Here is a 21145-nt window from a genome sequence, read left to right as displayed (position 1 = left end):
TGGATAAGAGGGAAGTGGTAGATGTAGTATATCTTGATTTTAGTAAGGCTTTTGATACAGTCTCTCATGACCTTGTCATAAACAAACTAGGGAAATACAACCTAGATGGAGCTACGATAAGGCGGGTGCATAACTGGTTGGAAAACCGTTACCAGAGAAAAGTTATCAGTGGTTCACAGTCAAGCTGGAAAAGCATATCAAATGGGGTCCTGCAGGGATCAGGTCTGTTCAATATCTTCATCAATGATTTAGATAATTGCACAGAGACTACACTCAAAGTTTGTGGTTGATTCCAAGCTGGGGTGGGGTGATAGGATTAGTTTGTGGATGATAGCAAGTGCTTTGGGGGATAGGATTAAAATTCAAAATGATCTGGACAAACTAGAGAAATGGTCTGAAGTAAATAGGATGAAATTCAATAAGGACAAATGCAAAGTAGATAACACTTAGTCCTGCCTGAGTGCAGAGAACTGAACTAGAAGACTTCTTGAGGTCCCTTTCAATCTTACAATTCTATGATTCTCTTAATGTCCCCACAACACTCAGGTGCCTTACAACTAGCCTGTCGGATACACGGGAGCTAACAATGTTACTCCATGTGCCAATCAAATGAGGGCACTGAAGAGTAATATAAATATAGTTTCAATTTGTCCTTCCCATTTCCCTGGGCTGAGCATGCCAATTGTGCTGGAATCCCAGCTCAGGGAGCAAGGAAACAGATATTTATTCACATTTAATATTTATACTCCAGTAGCAACTAGCCCCAATTGGGATCTGTTGTGCTAAGCACCTTGAAGACATAATTGCTGGTTTTGCCACTTCTTTGAATAACTGCTACTCAAACCACTTTCCTTTGGCAGAAAATCTAATGCCAAATGTAACCAATTTTAAAATTTCAATAATATATACTACATTTTTTCTTTAGATACTGTCCGACTTACTTATGGTTTGTCAAAATTGCAGAACACAGCTGAACCCTGCTAAATTTGAGATTTTGAAGTTAGCAATGTCAGAAAACAGCAATAAAACCACAGAAATATCACAGCAGAATGATATCGAAGAGTATATACGCTATGCCACTTTATATGACAGAAACATAGTGGGAACTAGCACATAGATGAAACAAGCAGGAACAGTAGCTGTGAGGAGCTTCCAGTCTTGCCAATGGACAGAAAGGAGATGTGATGAGATGTAGTTACTGATATTGGAACATCCACTCAGAGTGTCTCGAATCCCTTGTTGGCAGGTGTCCTAAGTGCTGAGACCTTAGAAATAAATCAAATCTCTCCTGTTACATACCAGAGGCACAGATTAGCATGTAGTTTCTTTAGAGAAAATGTATAATCCAAAATAATCTTCAGATTTGTACTGTACATACTCAGTTTATGGCAATTAACTGCAACTGAGGTAATGTGGCATATTTAAATGGAGGCTATACTCTAATTATGGCATAATGGGTGTTTGATCTTTATTTCTCCGTAACGTCCATCTTAGAAGTACTCAAATGTATTTATAGTTAAAGAAGGTTGAAAAAAACTGGAAACTCAGCATGGGCTCTGAAAGTCAACCTGGGGTTCTTCATGATCCCACATTATCATAAATAATGAAGATTCTGCAATTGAAACTTAGTTGAAAAGTCTATTATGTACTGTGTCAGAATAGAAGAATCCCTATCACTTCGCCATAGCTACATTGATTCTGCATTGTTCAAGGGGAGAAAAACAAAAACTAATAATTTCCTTTTGTTACTAAAGCAAGGACTTAATCTCAGAATATACCCAGTGAGCATATCTGTAATACTCCAGTTTCTCGCAGTCATTTTCCTCATCATAACCATATATTAAACTTTGTAGCAGACCTTGTTTACCTCTCCAATTTTTGCATCCTTCCACTCCAGAGACTAGATGCTAAAACACTGTTACTCTCCTGCAGTTTTTGAACCAGGTTTTATCCCCAGCTTTGATCTAGTAAACAAAAACAAGAAATGACTGGTGATATCTTTTCATCAGATGATGAGGTAATGGGGACAGAGAAAGACTTGTGTTGGCACAGTATAAACAGAAACAGTCATTTCACTACATCTGAGATCTAGGGGTCAATCACTTCAATTCTACTGAAAGACAAAGCAAGGCTACACCTGGTATTTGATGCATTGTTGCAATATAATCATTTTGACAGGTACTAGAGAAAACTCTGCTAGCATTTCACTGTAGGATTAATGTGGGTGTATAGCAACATAGGAATTGCCATATCAGATGACAACAGTGGCCCATGTCCAGTATTTTGCCTCTCACAGAAATAGTATAATGGACAATTATGGTATAATTTGTCTTTAGGGGAGGTTTCATCCTAATTCCAGATAGTCAGGACTTGGTTTGCATGCTGAATCAAAAGTTTATATCCCATTTAAATCTGTAGTGCTATCTCACAGAAATATGTAACTTTTTGAATCCTTAAAATTTGTGGCCTCAATTACACCTTGTGGCAATGAGTTCCTCAAGCTAATATTGCATTGTGAAAAAATACACTGTGGTGGCAATGTCCCCGGATTGTGCTGCACACTGGTCAAGCAAGATGGAAATTCCACAACTAATTCATCTAAATTTATACATGAAGGGCTTAATCAGTTCAATACAAACATGAATAATTTTATCACTACTGTCTGTCAGTATGCAGTCCTTCCTCAAACTTATTCAGAACAACACTGAATTCCCTTATGAGTGATATCAAATTCACTTTCTTCTTCTTTTTTTTTTTTTTTTTTCTTCTCCTTTGGACATGCAGTCTCTCTCTATATATCTAAATTCATATCCATGTGAAACATGAAAGGTCTATTTGTATTCTCCTAGCAGCATTTGTTATCTTGGATGTCAACCTACACTGTATGATTCATTCCCAGGGCACAGCTGAATACTTTGATACCTTCACATGATGTCTAAAAATTGGTCTCTTTGTGACTGATGGTCTCCATAAGAAAAAAAAATCTTTTGTATGCTAATATGGGATCTCCCATACAAAACACAGTTTTGAAATGTTCTGAAACACAGAAACCAGGTGGGGTGAACATCTCCACATTAATTTAAAATAATAAATATTACATACAAAAGAGCTGTATTAACATTAACAGACTAGGAAGTTGTAAAGTGAAGCACTCAGAAATTAGGAAATGATAGAATTAAGGTTGCTTTGCAATTTTTCCTTCACAACTCTCCTGTAAGGTAAGAAATTTGTATTATCCTGAATTTACAGATGGGGAAATGAGGCAGAGAGAGTGAGTGTTTAGGACAAAAATTTGGAAAAACATCCACTAATTTGGAGGATCACAGTGATTAGCTTCCCACTTTGAGACACGTAGCATCTAATTTTACAAGTTCTTCCCATTTTGGGGGATGTATATATTCAAAGCACTGCATTAAATTAATTAATTCCACAACAGACCTGTTAAGGAGTTGGTAAGTATTATGACCCATACCTGTCAATATCCTGATATAGGGTAAAGCAGTAAACTTTAGAGATGTATAACTGCATAAAAGTACCTAAAGACACAAAGAGAAATTTAAATAAATATACAGAGAGATGCAGAGGTGGGGGGACGGAGAGGCCAGAGCTAGTGAGGGGTATACAGAGAGACTATATCATTATATTCCCTCTCTCTGCATTCCCCAACCAGTACCACCATTTCTGATACTTGACACCATTTCAACTGTTTCCTTACACTAGCATTTCATTCCAAAAGACCTCACCCCAAAGAAACCAATTACATTCTTAAACAAACCCTCTAAAACCCTCCTCAGTTTCATTCTAGACCTCCCTCCCCCATATCAATTTAAAACACACACATACCCTCCTCATTTTTACTCAAAATTATATTCAATGTAAACATATTGAAAGACGGACAGTTGGAATATGTCCAATATTTAGTCATTTTAGTAGTGCATCTTTCCGTTATCAGCTTTCCACTCAGACTACAATATAGAGTGTTGTATAGACAGTTTTTAATAAGATGATGTAATAAGGGGAAAATAACCTATAAAGCTACTAATTAAAAAATTTTCTAAATAGTAAATGAACACTGATTTAAAACTTAGTATAAACAGTCACTTATATTTAACCAGAGAGGATATTCATTCAGGTCCCCAGTTTACAGTATTTAATATTAAAACCCCCTTTAGTAACCGCAAGCTGCATGCCCAGGTCACTTAAAACACAAGCAACGTAATTTGGAATTATAATTAATAACTATTTCATATGTGGGTTATTCAGGTAAGTAGAACCAACACTGTCTGTGGGTGAAAAATGCAGATTCCATAACAGAACGGTTTAATGAATTTGTGTTGGATTTGCTGAACTGTTTATGACCAAACAAAAACAAACAAACAAACAAATTAAAAGAAGTCAAAATGTTTCATTTCATGTGATTATTAAAATGAAATATTTCAAGTGTTCAGTTCAACATGGCTTTCCATTTGAAAATTTCCTTCCATTTTGTTTCAAAATGTTAAAAATACTCAAAATCAAACTGAAACATTTCAGTTCAGTTCAAAATGTTTCATTTAACCCAAAATTAATTTATAATTTTTTTTGATTTGCTGAAAATTTCAAAAAATTTCTTTTGAACCTGAAATAAAAAATAAAAAATTATAATAACGATAATAATAGAATAATAATAATAATCCATTATCTGCACAGCTCTAATTGTGGATACAGAAAAGGAATGTAGAAATGATTCCATTTAGTTTTTAACAATTTAAAACCCTGAAAAATATGGAGTAAATATTTTCCAGGCATTTCTACATTCTACTGACATCTTTCTGGACACCCTGTTATGTTTCAACACTACAGATATTTAGAACCAGGTCTAGGTTGTGCTATTTGGATTTTTTCTTATTTCTTTGAAATGAAATCTGTGTGTATATTAAAGCCTAATTTTTCCTTCAATGAAAGTTAGTCAGTTGGCTTTTGTGTTTTTGTTCTTGCTGTCCATTTATAATTCTTTCATCTTCATTTAGGGCACAAACATATTTTCTTGCTATTCAGGGTTTGGAAATCTTTGTCATTATACCTTGGTTCCTTTTTTTAAACACAAATACAAATGATGGTTTAGAGTACATTTGGTGGAGAGCATAGTGGTTAAGTTTTATCCAGAACTCAAGTAGCCAATATTTGATCCAGACATAGTGGCTAAGACACATGGATGGATTGTAAGTGGCAGGCCATAACTTTTATTAAACAAACACATGGGTAGAGCTCTACCTGGTCATCACTCATACTCTCTTGTATCAGGTATTTAAGTGGTTCCAGTCTAGGGGTTACAGGGCTCTTACCACATAACCCATAAATGGTGGAAGGCTCTCCTCAGCCTACTATCCAGGATTCAGCTCATCACCACGCCTAACAGGAGTAGAGGGTGCAGAAGGATAGGGAACCTCAGTCTCCAGTGGCTATAAGGTCTCACCCTATCTCATGAGACTAAGGCCCATTAGCAAAATCACAGGCCTTTTACCTAGGGGACCCATTCATTTTATCCTTTTTACCTCACTGGAAACAAGCTGAAAGTTGCAACGAATTCACAACTTAAGAAAAATACTTCAGTTAGGTACCAAGCACATTCCTACTTAATGCACTGTGGCTTGAAGGTGCTGTGAGGAAGGTGAAAAAACTCCCGTGGGCCTCTGTCAATTGTCCCTAAGGGTGAAAAAATTCCTTCCTGACTCCAAATGGGTGATCAGCTAGACCCACATCATCTGTCAGGCTTGAGTCCCATTCCTAGTTAAGGGTGGGGTTGCTGAAACAGAGCTGAAAGAGGGTCCACGTGGTCCTTGCTCCAGATTAAATCCTGGAAACTGGGGAAAGTTGGTCGATCAGCACCCCTACCCCCACCCCAATTGGCCAACAGGTGTCAGAGACTCTGGGTAGGAGGAGCTACTTGGGGTCACTCAGCAAGTGTCTCCTTCTCTTGCTGCTGGGGATTTACCCCTTCACCGCTGGCCCAGTCAAGTTCCCTCACCCATTGAGATGGAGAGGTGGCATTTTTACTTAGTGCTTCTCCATCATTCAGACTTTATAAACTAATATCACATCCATGTTCAGCAGTGTGTTACTGTGTTCAAACATTTGTCTCCCATCCTAAACCAAGATTAACATTCAAATGTCTGCAAAACTGAATGTTAACAACTCCACTCCCACACCTTTCTGTAAAGCAATTATATTGATTTTTCAATCTACCCTCTTTCAGAACATGCTTTTACTTCTAGTAATTTTCCAGTAGTAATTACTCAGAGAATCAGTCTGACTTTTTGAACCTGTAAATAATCAGTATATCAACATGAAATCAATTAGAATACACATTAGCTTCATTAAAATGGTTTCACTTATAACCTTGAACTATGATGTAAAACATTTCAAAATCTAAAATTAACTCTGTTAATAATTTTTTACTGCTTTCTTTATTCGCTGTAATCCATAATCTTTGCAGGTAGATGACACTTATTATCACTGCATCAACAATAACGTTGCTCTTATTCTATTTCTTTTAATGGTTTTTGGTTTTATTTTACTACAGCACTGACAACGCCAGAGCTTTTTCTGGAAATTCAGATATTTCAATAGAGCTATACCAATTTACACCAGCTGAGAATAAGGCTCATTGTCTTTAATGAATCCAGAGAGCATATGAAGAAAGGATTAGTAAAATAGAGTATATCGTGTTTTGTAACTGAAATCTACTGCTTAAATGATGTATTTTTACAAGTTTGCTGTTTACATGAGCATTTGTACAGCAAAATGGGGCCCCATCAGGATTACAGCCCCTTAGCACTAATGCAATGTAAATACTTGATAGTAAATACAACAACTACTATTACTGGAACAGGAGAAGAATAAGCACACAACAAATACAAGAAGGATTGTGCTTGGCCAATGTAACATATAACTACGATAAAATGTCTTATTTTGGTTACCTCTCAGGCCCCCTATCTTATTGCTGTTGTCTCCTTAGTTGAAAGCTCATTAAGGCCTGGGAATATGCCATGATTTTCTGTAAAGCAGCTAGCACACTATGGATACAACATAACGAGATAATATAACAATACTGAAGGTCCTTAATGAAACTAATGTTGACTGAAACACTGCAGCACTTCTCTCAGTGAACAGCACAGAAAGGTAGAGTTCAGTGAGAGACAGAGAAATGGCTAGCCCATGGAAAGGACAGTGGGCCACTGAGCCTTTCATCTTTATGTCACTGGTTCCAAATGCAGCTGAGGTCTGCAACAACCAAAGTTACCAAGTGAAACCCTGGTGCCATCCTGGAAGTTCTGCCATTGACTTCAGTGAGGACAACATCCACCATCTGTTGTCTCTTCATGGGCTGTGTGAAGTGATTGATGCTCTTAATCCAGTCCCTAATGGAAAAGCATCCACTTCAACACTGGCACTAATGAAAATACTTATTGGCAGTTTCAGAAGAGAGCAAGTAGCTGAATGGAAATTGAGAAACAATGGCAGGCTATGCATGGGAAAGATTGTAGGACTGCTTCTGCCTGTAGTGTACTTGTCTAGCGGATAGGGAGCTTCAGTCTCCAGGGCTGTCAACCCAACACCTTTCATGAGACCTGAATTAGATTATTTTCCAACTGTTGTGGAAACCAATCAGTACATATGTGTTTGCAACATTACAAAGGCCAGTCAAAAACTCTCCCTAGTATCCTACTATACATTTTTAAAAGCCACTATCTTATTTAACAATACTACAAATATAGGGGTCTATTTTCCTCTTAATGATTGTTCTTCAGTTCCTTCAACACAAATAGGAATTTCGTATATTCCAGGATCTTAAAAATAATCACACGTGAAACTTTTCAAAAATACCTCCATGATCTTCCTGTACTTATAAACATTCAAGACTATCACTATTAATTCAATTGCAGAAATACTGATAACATAAATCAAACATGTCCTTGAGGAATTACATTACCTTGCCACCTACATTTCTGATTCTTTTCAACTAATAGTCAATTGATCCATTCGACATCTGAAGCTGATACATAAACCACTGAACCATGAACAATAGTATTTTATTCATTTTAAATCCTGTTGAATGTACAGGATGTGAAATTTACCCCATGCAGAGGCTGAACTAAGATTTACATATCACTGGAGGGCTTAAGTGGTACTCAAATGGTGCATAGGTCTTGTGGTGGCTGTCTGCACAGGTTTTCATTTCATCCCTTAATAACTGGCTATTTCCAGTTCTCTTATTCAATAATTTTTTTTGCTTCTTACTTTACAACATAGTAAGGCAATAAAGAACTGCCACTTTCATGGATTTCAGTACCAGCATTCAAAATCTTCTGGGGTCATTGGTAGTTACTAATATGTATTATGCAGTTCTCTAACACTTAACAGTAGAAGCCATCATTTGAATTAGAAAATCAATACAAAGCTTCTGAAAATGCAAATGTGGTGCAATCTAAATATGATCTTGCATTTAGCTCATCCATCAAATTTTGTACAAACTTATGCCCTGTGCAACCCAGCAACTCCACTGACGGCGAGACATAAACCAGGCCAGTTATTGGTCATACATGTTAAATTTCAGACATACACAATATATAGGTAAAGTACAGTCCTGTAAAAATTGAGGTTTATAGAAAAAGCGGTGTTATTGCAAAATTGAAAAAAAAACCAAACTTGTAGAGTAATATACCAAGTAAATATTAATGTGAAAAATGTTTGTTAAAATATCAGTATGTATTTGCCAAAGCTATTTTATTAAGGGTGGAAAACATTCTGGCATGTCTAACAATAATATGGTAGCAAAATATTTGTTTCCTAGAAAGAGTTTAGCTATATTTTTAAATATGCAGTATTATAATAAAAACATTTAATGTTAATAATTAAAAATCCTAAGAAATCAACTGGTCATAATGGGCTAGATTTCAGAGGTATTGTTCTCCTTCCACTCTCACTGATTGAAATAGGAACAGGGAGTTCTCAACACCTCTGAAAACCAGACCCAATAAGTCAAGGTGTTGAAGTCAATTTACCAAAGCTTTGATTTTCACAGTGTTGGGTTATTGCTGCTCAGCCACGACTCTATTCTCTTGCACACTCTTTTTGTTCTTAAAAAGTCTTATTTTCTCAGGCACCACAAGAGGACAAAAATAAATAAATAGAATAAAAGACACTAGGAATGTGGTTTAAGTGGGCCACAACTTTATTAAGTAACATCTGGGAACTATCCAGCAATAATGTATCCAGTGCAGGTCATCCATCCTTTGCAATAGGTTCCACTTGGTAGAAGGTCACTGTCAACCACCCATGAACCTGTTCTCTCAATCATTACTGGGACCTCACTGCCTTGCCCAAAGGTGGTTGTCTCCTTGCTGTACCAGACATTAGGAGCTCCAACCCATTCTCCACCTTCTTTAGGACACACTTTCTCCTAATCTGCTTCCAAATTCTTGTTGATCAGTCAACCAGAGCCCCCTCTGAACAATTATCTGGACTGAACATCTGCCAAGTTGTGACAACAATTCATTTCATAACCTAACATTCCCATTTGGTCCCTGGGTTGCTAAAAGGAAGGTGAAGAAAACCCATGCCATCCAACCAGTCTGGCAGGGAGGGAAAAGGCCTACAGCAAAACCCAACAACCTTGTCTTACCCTAATCACAGAGGGTGGGGGGCGGGGAGTAGAGAAGGGAGATAGTTTTTTTTTTCTAAGACGAAATAGCATGTCCTGGCATGGTGAAGTTCTTCTAAACCATTCCCTGGGGTGTCTAGCAGCCAATAAGATTATGCTGCACTCTTCTGTCTAACTAATTAGCCACAGAGCCCCCCTCCTCAAACCCACAAGGAGGGAGTGGACTTGTAATCCTTAATGGGGCTGAGGGTTCTCTTTCCCCTGCTGGTCCAGACAAAACCTTCCCATCTTCAAGAGTACAGGAAGGGTGGAGGCATTTGAAAATAAAGTTCTTATGACCTTCTCTGAGCATTATGTTATACGCAGCTTTTCTTATCTAAGGATACCAGATCCATCACAATGGGACACTATTTAGTGAAATGAATTGTCTTGTCACCTTTTATTGGTTCATGAGGAGAGATGATTTACCAGTTCCTTCTCTGTCTCTCTTGTATAGCTGACATGTAGATTATCAAAAACTATGGAATATTTCAAATACATCTCTTTCAGAAAAATTGGATGATTCAAAAACAGGACAATCTTATGGCTAAAGACTGCTGCAATGCTTGCTCTTTCTTGCCTTGTACCTAGACTTGTATCTAACTAGACCTGGATGAAATTAAAGAAAATTTTTTTTCATTAAAAGCAGCATAATGTCAAAACTAATTTTTTTCATTAAAATATCATTTTTAATGTAATTTTCAAATAAAATCAAAGCAAAACAGTTCAGGGTAAATTGGCCCCAAATTTTATATTTTTTCTTTTACTTTCTTTTCTTCGAAAAGTAGGAAAAGTTAGAGTAGAAGAAAATAACACTTACATTATTAAATTTTAATTTATGTTGCTTTTTTAAACACTCTCCTTTTTTAAGTGAGACATAAGATAGCAATGATTTGTTTGTTACCATTTGGAAGATACTCAAAAAAAGTGAGAAAGTGTATATCTCTGTGTAAGTCATACCTTTCATACTTTGATACTGTTTTCCAGTTGGTAAAAATGGGGAGAAAAAGGGTTTTCTACACTTCCTTATTTTTTTTAAAATTTTTCCTTATTTACTTATTTCCCAATGTGAACATATCAATTAATTATTTTTCTTTGAAAAATTCCAGTGGAAAAAATTACCAGAGATGGCAGGGCTAAATTCAAAGCTGGTGTCAGTACTACTTTCACTAACTTCAGTTTGAGTTTACCAATATTGACTTCAGTATCACCTAGGGACATGAGGACAATGTATAGGCTTGTGTATTTAGAAATATATGTGTATTTAGTTAGTGTGGGAGTCAAAAAAGCTATTCACACAAGGTTTCATGATAAGCAATCATGAGGTTGTATTCAAAATGTGATAATTCATACCAATATATTGGAATTTATACATTTTTAAGATATACAATATTTACAGATACCACCCAGGACTTGTTACAGATGCAAGAGGAACCTGCAAAAGGAACTATATTACATAGATCCAAGAGGTGCTGACTTTTTTTTCTGTTGTTGTTACATAGAATAAGGGGATTTTCTGATGGCTAAATTCAAATAAAGTGTCTGTTTCAATACATTTTGAAGTATTTATGAGTTTAATTGCCTTCATGAGAAAATCAAAATAGAACTTTGTGATACTGGCAGAGCAGGTGCCAGCTCAGGCCAAGGCCCTTAGGCTTCACTGAACACTGAAAAATGCGTAGCTGGGAACCAGTCTGGCTCATCTGTGTGTTAGTATTGTTAAAATGGGCATTAGATTTATAGAGATGTATTTAGTGTTTGACTTTATGAAATTCTTGTGAGTTGCTGCATGCATTAATCTCACTTACAATATCTGTATCCCATTCTATAAGGTAGTATTTAAGTGTTTGTTTTGTAACTGGAAACCCCCCCAGTCAGGATGAATGCATTAGTAGGTGTGAAATACAAGTTTATCACAAGAGGTATCCTCTCTTCCCCAATTAAAGAATGCCTATAGACACCGGATGAACCATTATAGAACACCAGTGGACAAAAGACTTTGTTGATTGCTCTCTCCACAACCATGAAGAGGGGATGTGCACAAAGCCTCATTCCCTCACAGTTTGAACTTTGGTGTAAGGGAATAAAAATTCCTGACCAGAAACAACTGTATCACTCTGCTGCTTGGAATTTGAAGAGAGCAATATTTCTAAGCTTAAGGAAGGGATCCCCAAACTTCTAGCTTGAGTTAGTCCTAGAAGACACAAAGAACTTGCACATTACAGCAGCTTCTATTATCTATTACTTTAACTCATTTGTGAGTGTAGGTTTACCTGTTTTAACCTTATAAATACCTCTCATTTTTTTTTCCTAGTTAATAACTCTTTAGTTAGTTTATTAAAGGATTGGCCACAAGTGTTGTTTTTGGTGAGAGATCTCAGGTACAATTGACCTGGGATAAGTGACTGGTCCTTTCGGACTGGGAGTAACCTGAACATTGATGTGATTTTTGGTATAAGGGACCATCTATCACAAAGGCATTCTTGCCTGGGCGGCAAGATAGCCTGGCGTGCCCAAGGGCACTATCTGTAACTCCACGTTAACGCTGTAACAGTTCCTGCGAAGTTCACACTTGATACCTGGTTGGCAAAATCTAATTATAGAACACAGCCAATTTGTGGTTTGTGCCTTTGTCTGTAACAGTCTGCCCTGAAGTTGACACTCACATTCATGAGCTACTCCAGAAAGCCTGACAAACTTATTAAACATCAGAACACAAATTCACTGGTACTGTTTCCCCCTTTTCACTGAAGCAGCTAGTCAAGTTCTGGGCCCTATGGATATGCCAGCTGGGAGTAGAAATTGGTGATAAGTATTTATTTGATGCAGTTGTGTTTATTTACAAAGAACATACTAAGTTCTGTCTCTCTTATCACAGAAGGAATCAAATAGCAAGAAAGCTTTTTTTCCTCACAGCACCAATGTACTTAGTTGCATGTCTTGGGAGGAGCATCCTCTCCGAAGATAATTGATTAGTACCAGATAAGGTCACCTGTGGCTCTGACGTGTGCCTGTGAAAGGAAATTCTGGTTATCTGTGGAATGTACTGTTATTAGAACACTCTTTTCAGCCTGCACACACGACTCAACAACCTCTTCCCAGGTTTCTTCCAGGGTCACCCACCATGCTTCTAGCTGCTCCTTCAGTCTCACTTTCTCTCTGATTGTGTCTAAAATTCAGCTGCCACATCAGCACAGCTATAGCCCTGCAGCTTCCTACATCGATGGAAGGGAGTATTCCATTAATGTATGCAATCCACCTCTCTGAGAGATGTTAGCTAGATCAATGGAGTAATGCTTCCATTGACCTAACTGCAACTACAGTGGAGGTTAGGTCAACCTAACTATGGTGCTCAGGGAGCAAAATTTTTCACAGCCCTGAGCAACATAGCTAGGTTGACCCAAGTTTTAGGTGTAGATCTGGCCTCAGTCTTTCCCAGTTTTTGTCTGTTCCATCTTTCCCCACACACATAGCAAAAACAATACTCAGCGAAAAGCTTTTGGGCAGGTTTATGTACTCCTTTTGTCTTAAGTGGTGAGCTTATGGTTATGTTAACTGAAGGGTTAGTTCACACATATTAATCTCAATGGGGTTTTAACTCAACCCATAACGCGTATTCACCCATATCATAACATTACATGCTAGAGATAACCAGAATTTCCTTTCACAGACACATCTCGGGGTATGTCTTCACTACCGGACAGATCAGCGGGCAGCAATTGATCCAGCGGAGATCGATTTATTGCATCTAGTCTAGACACGATAAATCAATCCCTGAGCGCTCTCCTGTCGACTCCTGTACTCCAGCTCAGCGAAAAATGCAGGCAGAGTGAATGGGGGAGTGGCAGCAGTCAACTTACCATAGTGAAGACACCGCAGTAAGTAGATCTAAGTATGTTGACTTCAGCTACATTATTCACATAGTTGAAGTTGCATAACTTAGATCAATCCCCCCCCACAAGTGTAGACTGGGCCTCAGAGTTACAGTCAGCCTTATCTGGTGCTAACCAGTTCTCTGAAGAGAGCATGCTCTTCCCAAGACATGCAACAGAGTACAATGAATAAATTAATTGGGAATGCATGCATCTGCTATTAAAGTTATTTTATTCTTAGATCCTTAAAAAGACACAAATTGTTTGGAAACAGTTCATACCAGAGTACAACTTCCAGCTGACAAGTGAAACCTTTTCTTGTTCAGCCTGGAGCCAGGCTCAATGGTGGAGAACTGAACTGGCAGCCCCTCAGTTGCCTATTTTTAAAACATGTGTATGGGTGAAAGGAGCCATGTATGAAATAATGTAGCTACCATTATTCCTGCTCATTTTGACATTTACTGATCTTTCATCTATTTCATATCTTTCTGCCATGCTTCAAGCAATTGAACTGCCTTGTAGGACCATACCCACCTTCCAAACCATCTTTCAAGCCAATAAAACTTAGCAAAACATCAGAAGATATTTGTACAATTCTTTGGCTCACCCTGTTTACAGATTTTCCTATCTAGGGATGAAAACATTTATGTTTCCAACTGACAGCATTTTGTTTGTTAACAAATGTTTTACAGGATTCAACTTCTTCCTTTATCCTCTGCCACAAATATTTTGCCACTGAGGATTAAATATGAATTTGACTGCCAGAACTGATACGGAGATTCCTGAAGTAACACTACTTTTGCATTAAACTCTTCCCCCAAAACATGCTAATGTGACAGGAAGGTAAAATCACAATGACTTTTTGCACTGCATAAGTAATAAAACAATATTGCAGCATTGAATAAAAGAGATAGATACCAAAGCCATATGCTAGCTTAAACATTTTCCTATAAAAATAATTGCCCTGATTCTACAGAGTGCTCTGGCTGCTTTATATCACTTTAGCTGTGCAAAATAGCCCTTATGCTAGTGGATGTGGCCACTAAAGGGTGCTGTCCCTGCTGAGAGAAATCCTCCGGTGCTGGCGAGCTGGTGGAATGGCTTTACATCAGATGCTCCTTTCAGGTGCTGACGCAGGGAGTAAAGATGACAAAAAGGGGTCATGTCCAGGTTTCCTTTATGCCCAGCTGATCCTTGGCTGCTGAAGCAGCACACAGGTGCCTTTGGTAGCTGCTGCAAGATAGAAGAGCCTTCTAACTTGCAACAGAGACCAAGCCAGCATTTGGCAGTCTCAGGATGAAGGCCAGGGAAAGAGACTTAGAGCTGCCTTTCATGTCTTGCTCTAGATTTGTTCTCAGATCTTCTCAGCTTGCCTAGAAGATCCAGTCTCTCTAGTCTGGGGTCATTCGGACATAAAGGGTTTTATTACAATTATTGTTGTTCCATTATATTCTGATGCTCTGGGTTATATTTTACTGGAGATGGATTCATGCTGCAAAAACCTGATCTACATCCAAATTTCACATCACAGCATTAAGTTATATTCCATGTCGGGGGCTTGGTGTGCTCCATTGTGAAGATACAGATTGTTTATAAAATTCAGATTTGGTTTAGTTTGGATTTTGAAGCCTCCCTCTTCCAAAGTTTAGAGGTGTTCAGATCCAGCAGCATCTCTTTCTCTCACCCGCTTTTTTAAAATATTGGATATCTATGACCTGCACTGCATTTACTTGCTCTAAGAATATCATGAAAATGCAGGTCTTGGCTAACTATGTTTGCTCAACAGCGATGTTGGTGGAGGACAGTACTTTGGAAACATCTGGATATTTTTGCTTTCTTTAAATGAGATCTCTTTGACCTCTAAAAATGAGTACCCCATTCCAACCTTGCTGTTTCTCCAGTCAAGTTGCATTAATGCCTGCATGAGAAAGGAGCAACTCTTGAATCGTTAATTGATGGAGACACAATCTTATGCCCTTTTTGTGGCTTTGAAACATTTGGTCTCAAGCACTGATAACAAGAGTTCACTTCTCCAAAAGACTAATTTTTTCCCCTACCACATGGGTCAGCAAACAGTTTAGAATGCCAGAATACCTTTTGATGGTACTTCTGAGATTGCTCACTAAAGAGCAATAGCCCTGTTTTTCTAGCATCAGTATTTATTAAAGAGAAAGGTCAATAATCAAGTTTGTGTGTGTGTGTGTGTGTGTATAACTGAAACTTTTGTTTTTGTCTAGGAGTATAAATATAACATATATAAATAACATACATATATATATTCAGAGATGGCCCATATTGTTGGGTGAAGGCAAGGGACAGTGCCACACGCCTGACCATGCCACAGTAGCTGCTGGCCAACGGCAGTCCTCTTTGGTAGAGGCCACAATGAGTTAACTCCTATTGCGTCTTTCAAATGCTGGGACTGGTGGGTTGATGAGGACTGACCTACAGAAGAACAGTAGTAGGTGAAGATAAACCTCTATGAACCACTGCAAATTTGACATCAGCCCCGCATCAGAAAAAGGGGTTAGATTCACAAAGAAATCTGGGCATGTTTACAAGGCCTAGGAGTTATCTGATGTGGGACTGTCCCCCAGGAAATGTTGGTATGTTACTGATCTGAACATGAAAAGATGGGAAAGCTGTTTATAGCCTAGGGTGACTGGACCCTTAATCCCTGTCCCCATTTTTCACTGCTTCCAGGACCAGTTGCATTTAGAAGCTGTCTTAAGGTTAAATAAAGTTGCAACCACTTGGCCAAAAATGATAATTATTGTCTCCATACTCATTGGTCCCTACCATTCACAATGGTCAGTGTGTGATTTCTAGAAATACATGTACTTCCTTACCTCGCTTTTTAATCAAGCAAACCTGCCCTTTATTGTAAATTACACATCTGGAGCCAACTATCATAAAATAAACAGCTACTAGCAGTAATCATAGAGAGGAGTATGTCACAAATAAATCTATCCTCTCACAAATATAGGGAGCAAGCCCTGTTCTTTTTGTCATGAAAGTAACCCCGTAACAGATTGATAGGTATTTCTTATTTTCATCTGTATCTGTAGATTCTTACTGAAAACTATATGCTCACTGTCCATCTATTGCTAAGAGTTTGCAGTGTGACTAGTGGGGAAATTTGTGATTGAACATTTAGGTAAATCAGAAACTAAGTTCTGGTATAGTGGATTTACACCACTTTTCTATTCATGTTCCCAAAACTTTGTTCATAGGAATAGTCATGGAAAATGATTTTTGGGTCCAAATTAATTGTTGTGACTAAATTATCTTTGTTTCAAGCAAAACTAGTAAACCTTCTTCATTGCCCAGTCACTTTATCCAAAAAAGACAGCTGAGCATCAGAAGTATGAGCTTGTGGGGATTATGGTAATGTCTGTTAGGCTTAAATGTAATTTTTGGACAGGTCAGATCCTTTCCTCCTACACTGTCACCAAAATTATTTAGCCAGTATGTATCCTTAAGAGAATCCATACTTATACTAAAGCGAACCATTTCTCAGCACCCTCTACACAGAAATATATTAAAAACTGTGTAAGATTTTGTTCTTGGTGCACACAGAGATAAACATAGCGTTTTGCTAAGGTTTGTGAAACTAATAAGCAACTGATATAACTGTTGCTAGAAACAGGTACAAATTTCTGACAACCTTGTACACCAAGTGTAAAACTGCATGGGAATGGAAATATTAGGATAAGAATGAATCACACCAATTTTGGGGAGGTTGTGCCTATATATACTACTCAGCAATGAATTGTATTTCTGGACAGTCCATGCTGTTGGTTGTACCCCAGATCGATGGAGTGGTAAAATATGTAATCCCTATCTTTCTGTATTTGTGCTGAATAATTCTGATTAAAACCCAAGGGGCAATAAATCTGGTTGACTGTGATTGATGTTCTATTGATAAATGAACCAAATTTTCAAGTACAGTAATAACTGCTTCCTCTCCTGCGCATTGTCAGTGCTTATGACCAGGAAAGGCAGTTGCAAACTGAACATATAAGCAATATTAAATATAAAATTGGATGAATACACTATACACTAGGAATAACTCTGTGACTGGAAGCCTGATTGTGACTCCCTTGCCATTCTAGTTTACCAAAATTTACCAATTCATCTCAGAAATATCTTGTGCATTCCTCAGGCAGATGGAATTTATTTTTCTGAGTAACCTACTATCTGGAGCTCCCAAAGAATGAATGGCAGTAGAAACACTCTGAACTAAAAACAGGACATGTTATACTGGAAACCTAACTGAATACATTCTGAAGTTTGAATGGCGGGGAAAAAAACTCCATAGCTGATCAGCAAAAACTTATCTGGCATCCTAGAATTGTTTTTTAGGCTCTGCAACTACATTAACAAACCAGCTCAGCCAGACTGGACATAAATTAATTTGGTAGAAAAAGGATTACAGATCTCTCTGTGGTAGGGGCTTAGCTTTTTAGAGAATGTACAAAACTGTCTGCACTGACATTATAGTTTTTCACCGGTAAATGGCTCTGACTTTTTGAAAAATAAATCAACTTATTTGCATATTCTCCCTATTAGCATTTCCTTACTTTTTAAAATAAGGAAATAATCATTGTAGATCAAAAAAGATTAATATAATAGCATAGAAAATCCTACACTTTTGGGGCAAACGTACCAGTGATTCAGAGTGTCAGTAATTCAGATTAAGACTTTGGCTGTACTGGCCAACCTCCTTACACCTCTGCCCCCTACAGCCAGCCTCTGTGCTGGATCTGTGGCTCCTGAGCTACGCACCACTCATTGGAGCTTTGACTCCTGTCATTCCAGAATGTGTTAGATTGCATGAGACTGTGGTTTAGAGCAGTATACTTGCCAATGATAGAGAGTATGTAGCTGAATGAGGTAGTGGTGCACAAAAGCTCTTCAAACAGGCATGCCCCAGTTCAATCATTAAGTGTTAGATTCTGTTCCCCTTAATCATGTGGAGTAGAATTGGACCAGTCAAAGAGTAAGGCAAAACTCAACATAAGGTGGGTCTCAAAATCTGCTCTAAAGGCAGGAAGAAGAGCTGTCCTTGGTCCACGAGGCAAGTGGAGCAGACCATCCAACTACCAAATCTGTAATTCTTTTCATTATATTAGGAGGACAACAATTAATATGAACTTGATTTTTTCCCCAAATTAATCATCAATATTTGCAATTTCTGAAATCTTTGCCAGGGCAGACTAGTTCAATGACTCAAAAATGGCTGATCAGGCTTGTTTAAAAACAAGGGTCAATGTTTATCTGGCTGTGAAATGATTCACTCGACAAAAAGGACATTCTGGCCAAAGCAAGAGAGACTCAACAGTCAAACACATATTGGTTTAACTGTTTCTAATTTTAATCTGAAAAAAGTTACTGGCAAAAATAATCTGTACATTGGTACGCATATTCAGCACAGACCTAGAATGCAGAAAACCAGCAGTGTTCATCTTGTCAGAAAACCATCACACAATACTGAGCCTGGAATGCTACAAGTATTTGGTTGCCAAAGGGGTTCAAAAGTCATGGTCTGCTTCAGGGCTGAAAAAATACGGTTCTATTTATTTAAACAATTCTGGTATTCAGCAATATAAGAGGTCTGCTGAAAAGGCCTGATCCAAATCAGAATAGCTGTACATATTGAATGCTCTGGGCTGTTTGGAATGGAATTATGTTTGAACTGTTAAACCTGTCCGCACATTGAAACAGATAAGGTCCGTTCTTTTGTTGTTTCCCAAATCAGAGTTCAAATTAAGTCTGTTTGCAGCTCTCCAACTTTTCAAACTTTTCTTCACACACTTCCTTCTATGTATGGACAGATAGCCACAACTATTGGTAGATGATTATCTTAAAAGTAGATTACAAAATTATATTGCTTCACCCTGTGGATAACATGAGGGATGGGGCTACCTACCTGCTACATTGATCTGTTATGATGGTTAACAGCAAGGACACTTGTCCTGTATTTGGTTTTATGTATTTTATGTTATGTATCTGTACGTTCAGAAATGGTTTGCTCTTGCAGTACTATCCCCAAATGATTAGAAGCAGTGAATACTGGAGCATGCTAAACAGAGCTAGTCAAACCTTGGAAAATCTATAAGGTTGCTTAAGCCACAGAACTTTTAGATGTTTATCTAAAGATTTTCAGGTCTCTCTCTGACTTCTCTTCTCACTTCCTGGCACCCCGTCTTCTATCCTACTCACCCCCAACAGGTCCTCTTTCATATTTTCAAGATGTTCATCAAGAACCTATGTTTGCTGATATTCCATTGTGTTAGAGGATGACCCCTCACAGACAGCACTCTCTCGAAATATCCTGTATGCTCTGGAGTTTCCACGAGTCAGATGTTGATAAATGCAAAGTAATGCACACTGGAAAACATAATCCCAACTTCACCTACAAAATGATGGGATCTATATTTGCTGTTATCACTCAAGAAAGAGATCTTGGAGCCATTGTGGATAGTCTGTGAAAACATCTGCTCAATGTGCAGCAGCAGTCAAAAACTAACAGAATGTTAGGAACCATTAGGAAAAGGATCGATAATGAGACAAAAAAAATATACTAACACTATATAAATCCATGGTATGACTACATCTTGAATATTACCTACAGTTCTGGTCACCCCATTTCAAAAAAAGATATATTGGAATTGGAAAAGGTACAGAGAAGGGCAAAAAAAAATGATCAGGGGTATGAAAGAGCATTCATATGAGAAGAGATTACAAAAACTAGGACTTTTTCAGATTGGAAAAGAGACGACTAAAGGGGGATATGATAGAGGTCTATAAAATCATGAATGGTGTGGAGAAGGTGAATAAGGATGTGTTATTTACTCCTTCCCGTAACACAAGAACCAGAGGTCACCCAATGAAATTAATAGATATCAGGTTTAAAACAAACAAAAGGAAGTACTTCTTCACACAATGCATAGTCAACCTGTGGAACTTGTTGCTGGGGGATGTTGTGAAGGTCAAAATTATAACAGGGTTCAAAAAAGAATTAGATAAGTTCATAGAGGATAGGTCCATCACCAGCCATTAGCCAAGATGGTCAGGAATGCAACCCCATGCACTGGATGTACCTAGCCTCTTACTGACAGGAGCTGGGAGTGGATGATAGGGGATGGATCACTCAATGACTACCTGTTCTGTTCATTTCCTCTGAAACATGTGGCATTGGCCACTGTCGGAAGACAGGATACTGAGCTAGATGGATCATTGGTCTGACCCAATATGGCTGTTCTTATGTGTCCAGGAATACACTGTCTCTATAATATAAGCAGTGTCATATGATTGTGTAGACTGATGCTATTACAGAATGCAAAAGAATGCAGAGCAGAGGGATAGCTCAGTGGCTTGAGCATTGGCCTGCTAACTCCAAGGTTGTGAGTTCAATCATTGAGGGGGCCATTCAAATTTTTTTGGGGGGAGGGATAGCTCAGTGGTTTGAGCATTGGCCTGCTAAACCTAGGGTTGTAAGTTCAATCCTTGAGGGGGCCACTTAGGGATCTGGGGCAAAAATCTTTTTTGAGGGGGGAGGGATAGTTCAGTGGTTTGAGCATTGGCT

General features: G+C 38.0%; 1 protein-coding gene across 2 annotated transcripts in view; it reads right to left on the bottom strand.

Annotated features, from left to right (window-relative positions):
- Positions 1–21145, bottom strand: part of PRR16 (proline rich 16) — a 259929-nt gene that overhangs the window by 3240 nt on the left and 235544 nt on the right. Inside the window, exon 3 of one of the 2 annotated variants that reach the window (XM_075067516.1) lies at positions 1868–1964. The exons of the other annotated variant lie outside the window; for it this stretch is intronic. The gene's annotated coding sequence lies outside the window, so the exon portion shown is untranslated. The remainder of the gene's footprint in view (positions 1–1867; positions 1965–21145) is intronic. 2 annotated transcript variants of the gene reach the window in all.

The sequence above is a fragment of the Chelonoidis abingdonii genome, chromosome 6 (genome assembly GCF_003597395.2).
Source record: "Chelonoidis abingdonii isolate Lonesome George chromosome 6, CheloAbing_2.0, whole genome shotgun sequence".
Lineage (NCBI taxonomy): Eukaryota > Metazoa > Chordata > Testudines > Testudinidae > Chelonoidis > Chelonoidis abingdonii.
Note: the sequence above shows the minus strand (reverse complement) of the source record. Positions and strands in the feature narration are given on the sequence as shown.